Genomic DNA, 12487 nt, shown 5'->3' with positions numbered 1-12487 from the left:
ACCAGAGCCCATGAATTACCAGTTGCTGACCAGTTAAACACTTCCCCAACACTTTCCTTTTTAATTCTGCTAAGGTATCCTCATCAACTAAAACAAATTAACAGCGAATTTCAAAATTCACTCTAATTCCTCTTTTGTCCATTTCGTCCATGAATATATTGGTGTCCTCAAAATTTGTAAACAAAAACATGAACGGAGAGAGAGCTTCCTGTTGTTCCTCTAGACTTGAGGCGTCTCTGTACATCTGAACAGCAGCCTCTATTTCCTCCTGATCCGGGGTTGGGACTTGTACCCAGTCTCTGAAGAGGCCCATGTTGTCATTCACCCAGGTAACAGCATCCCCCAGGTCAACAACACACATTGGCAACTGAAATGAATGATCACAGGAATTACATAGGATTAATAAAATATTTATTTAACTCTAAATAATGATTACATAGTGTAACTCTAAATAACAACGCATACTGTACATGGAACTTGCCTGCTCGCATGTAGTGACAGGTGGGTCAATGTCATCATGCAAAGCATCAGCAGCAGAATGTGTGAAGTGTCTATTAGGTTTGGAGAAGGAACAGGGGGGTGTCATAGAGACATAATAACACCACAAGATTAGCATATGCATAATAGCACTATGAACTGATATTCAACAAGGGGGTACTTTAAATCATACCGTTCGAGCGAGAAGTTCTCCAAAAGAATTAGGCACCACCATCTTCTAATACGTGGAATGTCATGCTGAGTAACCCAAACACAGTTGAATATTTGAAATAACAGGTTTTTCACTTTCTACACTTTAGTTTCAGATGCTATTTTTGGGTTCCCGCAACTTACTGCTGTAAAGTTTAATGGTTCTTTGTGGGCCATATGCGGTGCGTACTGTAATAAAGAAAATATATTGAGTTTGCATGTAACTCCAAGTAATTTGGTACAGATTAGCCTTATTATCCACTATTTTTCATCTCATAACTTACCATCAACAAAAACACCCCACAGTCCACCCCACCAATTTGCTGTGGCAGGTTCTGTAAATTGAAATGCCGTCTTGTTACTTACACAGACACTAATAAGAGTGCCAAAATGTGTAAGTAAACTTACACATAGCACCCAGTGTCCCGGATCCTGTTTAGATGCAGGTTGAAAGGATGGAAAGAATATGAAATCCTTTGATGCCACATAACCCTGGTTATTAAAATGATAGAATTAAACAGGTTATTGAGATGGATTTCAAGTGTTGTTTTTGACTACATTTTGAAAGGAGGGATTCTAAACTTACAGGTAAAGAGAGAAAAGGATCCGTATTAATTGGAGGTAACCATGTCACCACCATATACGCATCAGCCAAGTATATGTTTTGTCCCTGAAAAAACAGAATACATGGATATATCTCACTACTAAAACACCAATAGAACATCAACCAGTCAATAAAAGTTAAACAGTCCACACTCACTCTCAGTGCTGCATTGTCAGTCACAATCTTTAGACAGCAATCTATAATGCATGAAAACAAACAAGCATATTCATATGAACATACAACATTGGCACAATGTGATAATGTAAAAGAGAAATTACATATCGCATATGTAACTTCAGAATGGCATACTTACAGTTGCCTCCAGTTCTTGCCTTAGGCCAAGTGTTAGGAAATCAGCTCTGGTTAATGTTGTTGGCCCAACATAGCATATTTTCTCCTTTGGACATCTTTGGCGGTCCAGAACATATGACAGCTAACATACAAAAGGTAGAAATGGTATTAAATTGCTATTGTGAATTAGCAGGCTATTTTGAAATACTAGGAAAGTGCCAGAGTTTAGTTTAGCCAGCTAAGCTCCCAGCGACGGTCTACGCATACCCCCCCAGCGAAGGTGGGTTCAAGGCCAGGCTCATCCAACTGTCTGTGCCTTTCCTCTCTGTTTCCCTCTAAACACCTGTTCCCCAGCCATTGCTTCCTACTGTCGTGTCAATAAAAGATAATAAAAATACATCCCTAAAATACTGTGAATAGCAGTGTCACATACCAATCTCTCTTACCCAGGATGAGGCTTTACGTTCCATCCAGATCGATGAGGAGCCATACTGTGTACACTAAACTTGTCACAGTCACTGCCACATGTGACTGGAGAGATTGGGATGACACTGGGTAGAGGAGATGAAGTTGCAGTGGGTACAGGTGTTATGGTGAGACTGGATTGATCCATGGTGCCGGATGGAGTATCCTCATGAAGTCTGATCCCTTCTAGTACAAAAGCATTCATGTATAATATAAAAACAATGTAAAATTTTAAATCTTACAGGTAGTTGTACACTTACTTTTACTTCCAAGCACACTTTCGGAGCTCATTGGCCTCTTTCGGTGTTGTGGTGCTGGTGTTGACTTTGAAGCTAAGTATAAAAAGATTAAATAATAATATTACTATGAAAGTAACCTAAAGACTGAGAAAGTTGAAATCCATGTAAATAAATACCCAATTTTGCCTTTCCAAAGCAGTCTATTTGCATGTCACTCCCCAATAGCTTTTTATGTTTTGCAATCCTAATTTGGTTTTTCCGCTCATTTCTGCAGTGCACGATGGATCGCATCATAAAGATATGCGTTGATGGGGACATCATGTTCAAGAAGTAATTGTTTTTTTTCATGTCAGAAAAAAACTGTTCAGCAGCTTGACTGTTAACCCATCCAGCAAGCTCTGGGACAAGTTGAAGTTTTCGCAGCTTATCTTTCACATCTTTTGTGTTCTCCTCATGAAAAGTGTCATAAAGTGCATAATGATCAGCAGATCCTGTGACTGGGTGGCCATTTGGGTCTGGGTCCACCTTCCGAACCTTGAGCCATGGCAAACTTATTTTCAGTTCTCCCTTACTGGCCAAAGCAAAGTTTTCTGGACTGGGTTCAGCAAGTCTTCCCTCATTTGGTGCAAAAGGAGTGATCTGTGGCTCCCTCAGGTTAGCATGGGTTGCTAAACCTCTGGCAAAATCATAGATTGAAATGTTGGGGAAGTACTTCCATGACATTAGTAGATCAGTGTAATCTCTGGGACTCTCGGCTCTGATGTTGAATTTTATAGAGTACACAACAGCACATGGGCACATTATCACTGCCCAGCCACCTGGTGACAGAAGCAGAAATACAACAAGAGGTTTTAGACAAAAAAGGTTTACATACTCTGTCAATATTTCAGTCTCCAATGTTCACTGCTAACTCACCTGAAGCTCCCCAAACCATTTGGAAGACTTTGTCGTATGTGGCACGGCTTTTCATTTCACCTCTCAAGCGTAGGATAATATCCATCTTAGAACCTTTAGAGTCCAAACCACACTCCTTACACAGCTTCCTCACTGCTTCAATCTGAAACATTGAGGTATAACAAGGGTTGCACAACAGTAATACAACCAATGACTATTCATATGTTAAGGATGCACTCATGTTTTGCAAACCTTGAGATTGATAAGCTCATTGCAGAGTCTGTCTTCCGTTACATTCACATCCACCTGTTCAGCTGCCTGTACAACTGGCAAACTCTGTATTCAACACAGTGCTGGATTCTCTTGTGTAAGGACCAGGGTGCCCATTTGTGGTAACATGGTTTCACCAAAAACTGATTTTGATGACCACCTAAAAGGGCATACACATTGTTATAACAATATTCAATGAATTATTAAAAGTAGTAAATACATTTCCATTTAATAAAATATACGTGTATTCTGATCGACAGAAGGGAATGAGTGCATGATAATTTCACAGGATGGAATATGCATGTTATGCTTTAGGAATAGAACCATTATTTACTTGTAACAAATCCACGGCTTATTACTTCCAGCTCCACTGACTCCCAAAACTCTTCCACATTTACGTCCCCATTGTAGCCAGCTGGTGGGGGCTCTAAATTTTTCATTTAGGAACATGGGAGACCCCAAAGCTCATTATGAAGCCCTAAAGAAAGAGCTAGATGAAGGTAGGTTAAATCCCACACTTATGTCTCCTGGAACCTGCACCTCAAACCCTTTTCAGGAACCACCGCAAATATCTGCAAATTGTTCTGTTTCATTCCAAACAAAAGATAAGTTTATCATTTATCCACGGTAGTCTACAACTATTAATGCTATTATATGAAGTATCCTCTCTAAGCTGATGATAATGTATTATTAAAGTAAAACAGCTGAATGTTTTCTTTCCTACAAGGCTTAATCACACAGAAGGGCTTTGAGGCAAGGGTGAAAGAACTTTTGCAGAAACCGCCACAAGACTGCCAAGGTACTAAATTATTGTTTAATTCCCTTAAATTGGGTGTGGTCTATGTGTAAAACCATGTGTTCGATAGTGTATTGTCATGGTCCGAGGATTAAAATATCATGCTATACAACAATAATTTAAATATATGTTAAATTCAGATATGTTTACTTTTACAGATGCAGCAACCATTTTTAAATTTGCAAAAGAATGTCAACTTAAGGGCAAAAGTAAACGCAAACATTTTCCCCTTTCCAAAGCCACAGAGCAAAAATATTTAAAAATAAGGATCCGTCCAATGGCTTGGAAAGACAAAACAAAAGTGACAGGGGGAAAGTACATTAGAGTTGTTGCTGAGGAGGAGCCGTCCAAATTTTTACTGGACCCCACTGATGGCTACAATGAAATTGTGGCTGCTGCCAAAGACAGACTTTGGCCAGACTTTGACCTTCCAGGTGCAGCCTTCACACTCTGCCATGACGATGGGACACCATGGCCAAGGGGGGACTTTGAAAAAGAGCATAAAACCCTATCAGAAATAAAGGATGTCTGGAAGAAAACATTCTTTGTTGGACGAAGATCCATGGGTATATTTAGTTCAGTGCCATGATAATTATAATTTTTGGTGATACTTATTCTTTATATGCATTATTGGATGTCCTTTGTTTTCAAACAGCAGGACACCGTTACCTGGCTGAGGAACGGGTAAGATAACAGTATATAAGCCTCTTCAATATGTATGACAATGTTACTACTACCAAATTTAAGTGGTACATATTGAAGTTGTCTACAACTGTTGTTTTTGTGCTAAACATTTGTTGAAGTATAACACTTCCCCGAGTTGGTTTGTTGGAAAGGAGAATAAAACACAGGGAGTCAGGGCAATTACCGTAGTTATATGTCCATTTATTACAGAAGCTTCTGGAGACACGTGTCGCCGCACAATGTCTAAGGATCAACAGTCAAAACATCATTTTTATACTTCTACTACGCCCAAAGAGATAGAGGCGTTAACTTACAAAGTGTGTGCCATTGGCCCAATCCCAGTTTTATTCCTTATAGGATAACTGCAAGTATCCCCTTGCCCCCCTTTCTGGTTTCTGTCTTGTCTGTCCGACTATGTGTGTGTGTCTCTGACCTGTGACCTGTTTCTCACAAAACAGACATACTAAATCTTTCTATCCCCGGCAACCGCTTGAACAGGTTTTCCTATTCTCCTACTTGCTCCTTCAGTTTCGGTTCATATTACAGACATTTAATATTTTGTTTCATTGGTTACAACAGCTTATAACAGTTCACTAACTTATACAATTACTACATCTACAATTCCCCCTTTTGATCTCTCCCCAGAGAGATCACCCCTATTCGCCATGCTCCAGTTCTCCCGGGTCATGCTGCTCCAGTAGAGGCATCAGCATCCCTGATGGCGATCCTGGAGCCTTCTCAATGGCTGTAGAGATCACTCTCATGGCAAGCCCTCTTATGCATGGGATACAACAACACCCACAAGTAACCATTATAGCACCAAATGTAGAAAGCGATAAAAGAACAGACATTATCAAACCTTTCCACTGGCCGAACCTCGAGATCATCCATTCCTCCAGCGGATTATCTATCCCAGAATGCTCGTATGCGACCCCTTGACATAGTCCAATTCAATCCCCCAAATTTCCTCAAACAAGTGTCCTCAGGTGGGGTCGCGAACCTCTTCGCTGGGGGAATGAAGACCCAATGCCAACCTGGGAAACCTGTAACAACACACATCATTACTCCACCAATTCCCATATACCATTTCATTCTACTATCATCTCCCCAGACCTTTCTCTGTAACCCTATCATCTTGGTACGAGTGGTAGCCACTCGGTGTCCTATACCCCCTTTTGTTAAAGTATTCTTCAGTTCTTTCCCCTTAAGAGTCTATTCCCCTGACGCCGTCCTTTGTCTCCTTCACTCGCTCGTAGTCCTGCCGTGTCCTGGGGTCCGCTCCTGGCACCGGTCCGGCTGGTGTTGGTCCTTCTTCCGTCCCCGCTGGGGAAAGCTCCTCCTTCCCGGTTTGGATGAGGTCCTTTAGCGACCTTCCTGGCTCCTGCGCTGGTGTACACTGACTCCAATGGTACCACGTCTCTCCTTTGTCCCTCAGGCGGACCGCATGACTCGTTCTCTCGACCACCTGATGAGGACCCGTCCACCTTGGCTCCGACCACTTTCGCTTGATGACCTTCAGCAACACCCACTCCGCCTGGGGCAGGTTCTGGTCCAGCGGGTGCAGGTCCCTCCGTTCTCCGACTCTGTTGGTGAATTCTGAAACGAGAGCTCGCAATTCATCAAAATACATTCTGTGATCTTTGGGCCACTTTTCCCCTTCCGGGACCGCAGGCCCCGCGGCTGGTCCTGGAAACTGTCTTCTGGCCACCCTGTGAACATGTCCACACACACTAACATGTAGTGGCACCCCCGTACAGTTTCCCCCATGTCAGTGTAGTCTATCACTATCTCTTGTCCAGGTCTCGTCGTCATGGGGAACGCCCCCATCTCAGGTTTGATCGTCGGTTTTGGATTGTGGTGTGTGCAGATGGTGCATGTCCTAGTGTAGTTACGTACCATGTCTACCATAATTGGTTCCTCAACATCTGTGCTGGCCCTACATGGCCCAACCCGTGGGCTTCTGCAAATTTATCTCCCCGCATGGCTGGTGGAAGTATTACTTTACCATCTGGCCCTCTCCAGAGCCCGCTCGTCTCTGTTGCTCCTCTCTGTTGCCAAATTGTTTTCTCTTGTAGGGAAGCCCCCTTTTGATGTCTCACTAGCTCGTCTCTCTCAGAGCCTTCTCCCCCCTTTTTCTGAAACAGGACCCCGTTCATGACTCATCCTGTTTCAGAAAAATCTAGAAAAAAGGTGTTGTGTAGTCTGGTATGGCCAGACCAGCTGCGGTGGCTAGTTGTTGTTTCAGCAAAATGAAGTCCTTGTCGGCCGGGCAAGTCCAATTGAGAGTGGCTTTAAGTTTACGCATTCCCTGCTCCTTAACTAGCGCTCTAAGTGGCTCTGTGAGCCCTGAATAGTTTGGGATGTAATTGCGGCTGTACCCCGTGAGCCCCAGGAATGATAACATTTACTGAACCGTAGTGGGTTTAGGATGGTGGAGGCTGGTTGTGCGGTGAGCTGGGGAAAGCCCCGCTCCCTTCTGCGAGATTACTCTGCCCAGAAAGGAGACCTGCGTCCTTACCAGCTGTAGCTTTTCTTTTGACACCATGAACCCTTTCTCAGCCAGTCTGGTGAGGACCGTCATTGTAGCTTGGATGCAGGCGGCCACCGTTGGGGCCGCCATTGTCACCCCTATGTGTGAAAGAAAAAATATCACGAAGTTCCTCTGCTGGTGGGAGACAGAAAAAAGCGTTAGCCAGGTCAATGCAGGTGTACCATTTTTACGTCTTACAGCTGTGTGAGTACCATACGTTTGGCGCCTGAGTGAGTGTCCAATCAGTACATTTGACCGCCCTTTTAACCATGGGCCCCAGGTCTTTTGCTTGGTGTTTAGGATGCAGGGCCTACATGTCCTAGGGCTGCCATCTGTCTGTGTTTCTTTTTCCCTTCATTGAGCCTCACTTTGGCTTCACCCAGATGTAAGCGCAACAGGTTCTCTTTCAGTCCCTGTATCTGTTTGTCTTTCTCTGTCTCCTCATCTTTTGCCCTCTGTAAATGATGTACTATGTGTCTTTCCCATACGTGTGATTCACTACCCGGCAAGTCAGGATTTGCCATCATTGCCTCTTTTATTTTCTCTGGAGGTCCCTCTAAGACCGCCCTTCTAAACCACTCCTGCTGCAGACCTCCCTTCCCCGGGTGGTGCCCTGTGTGTTTGGCCCATGTGTCCTTACATGCTTCTAGATACTGTCTAGGGTGTTGCTGTTTTTCCCAAGGTAACTTGGGCATCGGGGCCCCAGCAGGCAAGGGAAATCGTCCCCTCAGGGCCGTGGCTATGCGCCCGACCACCTGACTGAAAGGAGTGTCGTCAGGGCTCCGCCTAGTGGCGGCCCCTTTTTCTATCTCAGTCATAGCCTGGGCGGACATGGCTCGGACGACTACTGCCCTCCAGTCCCCCAGTGCCAACATTTGACCAGCTGTGAGTTTATCAAATTGTGACAACCATAGTCCACCTCCCTCTCCCATCGGGGGTAATTTATCTACCAGTGCCTGTACGTCTCCCAGCCCCAATGGTTTATATCGCGGTTCGCCGCCTCCCACTCTAAAGAGAGGCAGCTGAAACCCAGCACAACCAGCTTCCCCTGCTTATGACCGTGTATACATTTTATTTTGAGTCTTTTGAAGTGATTCTACTGTGTCATGGTGTAGTTTATGTTCTGGTGGGGGCGTACGCGGCAAAGGGTATACGTCCACGTCTCCCTCACTCCCGTCTCCACTACTGTCTGTGTCGGGGTCTTTGTCTGAGTCAGTCCATCTCCCTACTGCATTGCCCGTGAGTACCACCCGTCCTCTATGTGAATTCCCTTTTTTCTGCCTAGTTCTGGTCCTTCTCACTGTGTCACTATCGTCCGACCCTGACCTTGAGTCCTCACCTAACCTGCCTTTAGTACGGCCTGATCTTTTCTTTATGGCCCCAGTAATCTCCTCTTGTTTATTCTTTCCTAGTCGTCTCCCCTTCTCGCTCCTCTTTCTCTGCCCTTGCCTTGAACGGTTTCACCTCCCCCTCAGTGTCTGTCTCGCTCTCTGACTCCGCCTTCCTACTTAATTTTCTCTTATCTTGCTTTCCTGTGAATTGAGTTATGGGCTTGCTGTTCTGTGTGTCTAAAGACAATATCCCACTCTCTAAACATAACGCTGGATATAATGGTACACGGTACCATGCACCACCAGGTCATCTTCATATGCTAGGGGTTCTATCTCTCCTCCCTTTTTCTCCTTAATTTTCTGTCCCTTTTTCTCTTTGTTCACATGGTCTACGCCCTGACACCACACTGCTAATTTACACCATTCTTTTCTGTGCTTTTCCCATTCCTTCTCCTTTTCTCTATATCTCCCTCTCTTGACCAAATTGGCTGTTTCCTTCTTGTCTCTAACTCTATCTCGATTTTTAGAACACTCCTTCTCCTTATTCCACAAAATAACATGTAATGATCTCCTTTCCTCCATCCTTAATCCTGCCTCACTCACCACTTGTCGCAATTTCTCTTCTATCCCTTCTTTTTCTTTCTGAATTGGGTCCATCCTGCCTACAACAGTCATTACATTTGCCACCTGTATCCCCAATTGTTTCCACTTCCCAGTGCCTGGACACCGCCCATCGTCATCAACTTCTCTCTCACACTTCCCGTCCATTTCAACCTGACTTACGTTACCGGGACTCAGAATAATTAACAAATGATAAACGGGTACCTGACCCAACACTTTTTGGGACTTGAACCCAGTTCTCTTATACAGAATTTGGGGAGCTCTAAAACTCCCCGGGACTCCAACCCAGATACAGAATTTGGGGAGTTCTAAACCTCCCCGGGACTCTAACCCAGATACAGAATTTGGGGAGTTATAAAACTCCCCGGGACTCTAACCCAGATACAGAATTTGGGGAGTTATAAAACTCCCCGGGACTCTAACCCAGATACAGAATTTGGGGAGTTATAAAACTCCCCGGGACTCTAACCCAGATACAGAATTTGGGGAGTTATAAAACTCCCCGGGACTCTAACCCAGATACAGAATTTGGGGAGTTATAAAACTCCCCGGGACTCTAACCCAGATGAACCTTTACACACAATAAATACTTCGAGGTGCCCCTAAGTCCTCGGGACTCTAACCCGACTGGTTGCCGAGACTCTAACTCGCAACTCTCCACCGTCCCCGTCGGGAAGTGGCGTAGGGTAGTCAACCCTAGAACGATTAACGGGCCTCTAACCCGACTTACAGTGAGACTCTAACTCACACACCGGTAGCGGGCCTCTAACCCGACTTACAGTGAGACTCTAACTCACACACCGGTAACGGGCCTCTAACCCGACTTATAGTGAGACTCTAACTCACAAACCGTTCCCCTGACCCCCTGAATTTAAACCAGTCTCCCAATACGTTTTCCACAGGTCCACAATTTAGTTCATAGCCAATATGCAGATTTAGATATAACAGGCTCTGCTTACCTTTATCATGAGCCGGCTCGGAACCTGTGAATCTCGCGTAGGTTGTCTGGACAAGATCGAATTCCTTCTCCTCTTTCCAATCCCGGACGAGCCCCCAAATTGTTGAAGTATAACACTTCCCCAAGTTGGTTTGTTGGAAAGGAGAATAAAACACAGGGAGTCAGGGCAATTACCGTAGTTATATGTCCATTTATTACAGAAGCTTCTGGAGACACGTGTCGCTGCACAATGTCTAAGGATCAACAGTCAAAACATCATTTTTATACTTCTACTACGCCCAAAGAGATAGAGGCGTTAACTTACAAAGTGTGTGCCATTGGCCCAATCCCAGTTTTATTCCTTATAGGATAACTGCAAGTATCCCCTTGCCCCCCTTTCTGGTTTCTGTCTTGTCTGTCCGACTATGTGTGTGTGTCTCTGACCTGTGACCTGTTTCTCACAAAACAGACATACTAAATCTTTCTATCCCCGGCAACCGCTTGAACAGGTTTTCCTATTCTCCTACTTGCTCCTTCAGTTTCGGTTCATATTACAGACATTTAATATTTTGTTTCATTGGTTACAACAGCTTATAACAGTTCACTAACTTATACAATTACTACATCTACACATTGTATTACTGGATATTACATGTTTTTGTCTGTTCATTGTTAGCCTATGCTCAAAAAAGTACGGCTTCAGGGGTCTGTTCCTACAAATTCTGAGGTATGAATTCAAACTAAGTTTTTACAAATAATAACACTAGGTACTTCTTTAAGTAAACTTGTCATATGTGGGTTTGACAATACGATTACCTTCTTTAGTTATTTAGGTCAGGACTAACATTACATAGTTTTTTAACAATTATATATTGCCATTATAATGACATTAACAGCTCCTGAATGGTTTTGTTTTTGTTTCCAGGTGCTCCCAGGGTGTAGGTCAGACAGAATGTCTTGTGCACCACTGTTTAAATCTTTCCAACCGATTGCTTCCAGTTCCAGCATTGTCCCGCCACCCTCGGTTAGTTGGTCATTGGAAACGTATATTGGCAATATATACTGGTTGCTGTTGATTGTGCCCCTTTGTCCTTAATGTGTTTTACAAGTGTTTAATTCCCTACTTCATACATGCTTAGTGAAACTTGACACTTTTTGATCCTCCTGGAACACATTGCCTACACACTTTGCCTACAGAAAGTTTACTGAAATCAGTAGCTATACTAGTCTTTCAATTGTAAGAGGGGTTGTTTGGTTTTGAACAATGTCAATGTTATGTGTTCTTGGGATGGTAACCTGCTTTCAGTTTTTGTGGATGTTGTGATTAGGTGTATTAAATGATGTGTTTTTCTATTTATTATAAGCCCGGGCCACAAGAAAATGATTCTAGTTCCCCGTCAGAGGATTTCTTGGCAGGTAAAAAAAAAATCTCATTTAACCAAGTACATTCAAATGTCTATAACATATTTAAATGACAAAAATTATCCGGTTGAGGTAAGATTTTGCATGGGGGTCTATTTCTAAACGACAAAAGTTTACCACCTTGCTTTATGCAAAATGCTAACAATGCTGTCATTTTATCAAAGGGGGAAAATCATTTTGATTTAATAGGTAAGATTTCATGTTACCATACAGAAGAATTTACATAATTTATAGTCAAATGTTGTTGTAATACATATTTTCTGTCATTAACATTCTAAAAAGATTTAGACAACTACTCTGAGGATGCGGAGGTGGCCAGAGACAAGGTTGGATAATTAAGCAATAATCCTGTAAGAGGTGTGGTATATTGACAAAATACCACAGCTAATTAAAGTTATTAGGCACAGCACAAGATAGCCATGGTATTTTGGCCAATACTTAAATCTTCCAAGGTACCTTTGTTGAATTAATAATAAACATACATTAGATTAATCAAATGACTAGGGTCTGGCTGAACAACAGGTCTGGCTGAACAACAGGGGTTTGAAGAAACTGAAGTTTTAGAATTGCCTTCTCGTGAGTACAGTACTAATAATTAAAATGATGTAATGCAAAATGCAAAGACTAAGTGTTACAACTATATTTCCACAAATATTTCAGTTTATTTGCAACGACTGCCATATGTGCCAGTGGATCAAATTACTTATGATTCCAAG

The 12487-nt window shown here is 43.2% G+C and overlaps 1 long non-coding RNA gene across 1 annotated transcript; it reads left to right on the top strand.

Moving 5' to 3' along the window:
• The first annotated feature begins 4813 nt into the window (after positions 1–4813).
• LOC114839387 lies at positions 4814–12334 on the top strand. The gene is made up of 5 exons (XR_004575782.1): positions 4814–4930; positions 11026–11076; positions 11275–11373; positions 11714–11960; positions 12054–12334. It is a non-coding gene; the product is annotated as an uncharacterized LOC114839387 (long non-coding RNA).
• The last annotated feature ends 153 nt before the right edge of the window (positions 12335–12487 follow it).

The sequence above is a fragment of the Esox lucius genome, chromosome 5 (assembly GCF_011004845.1).
Source record: "Esox lucius isolate fEsoLuc1 chromosome 5, fEsoLuc1.pri, whole genome shotgun sequence".
Taxonomy (NCBI): domain Eukaryota; kingdom Metazoa; phylum Chordata; class Actinopteri; order Esociformes; family Esocidae; genus Esox; species Esox lucius.
Note: the sequence above shows the minus strand (reverse complement) of the source record. Positions and strands in the feature narration are given on the sequence as shown.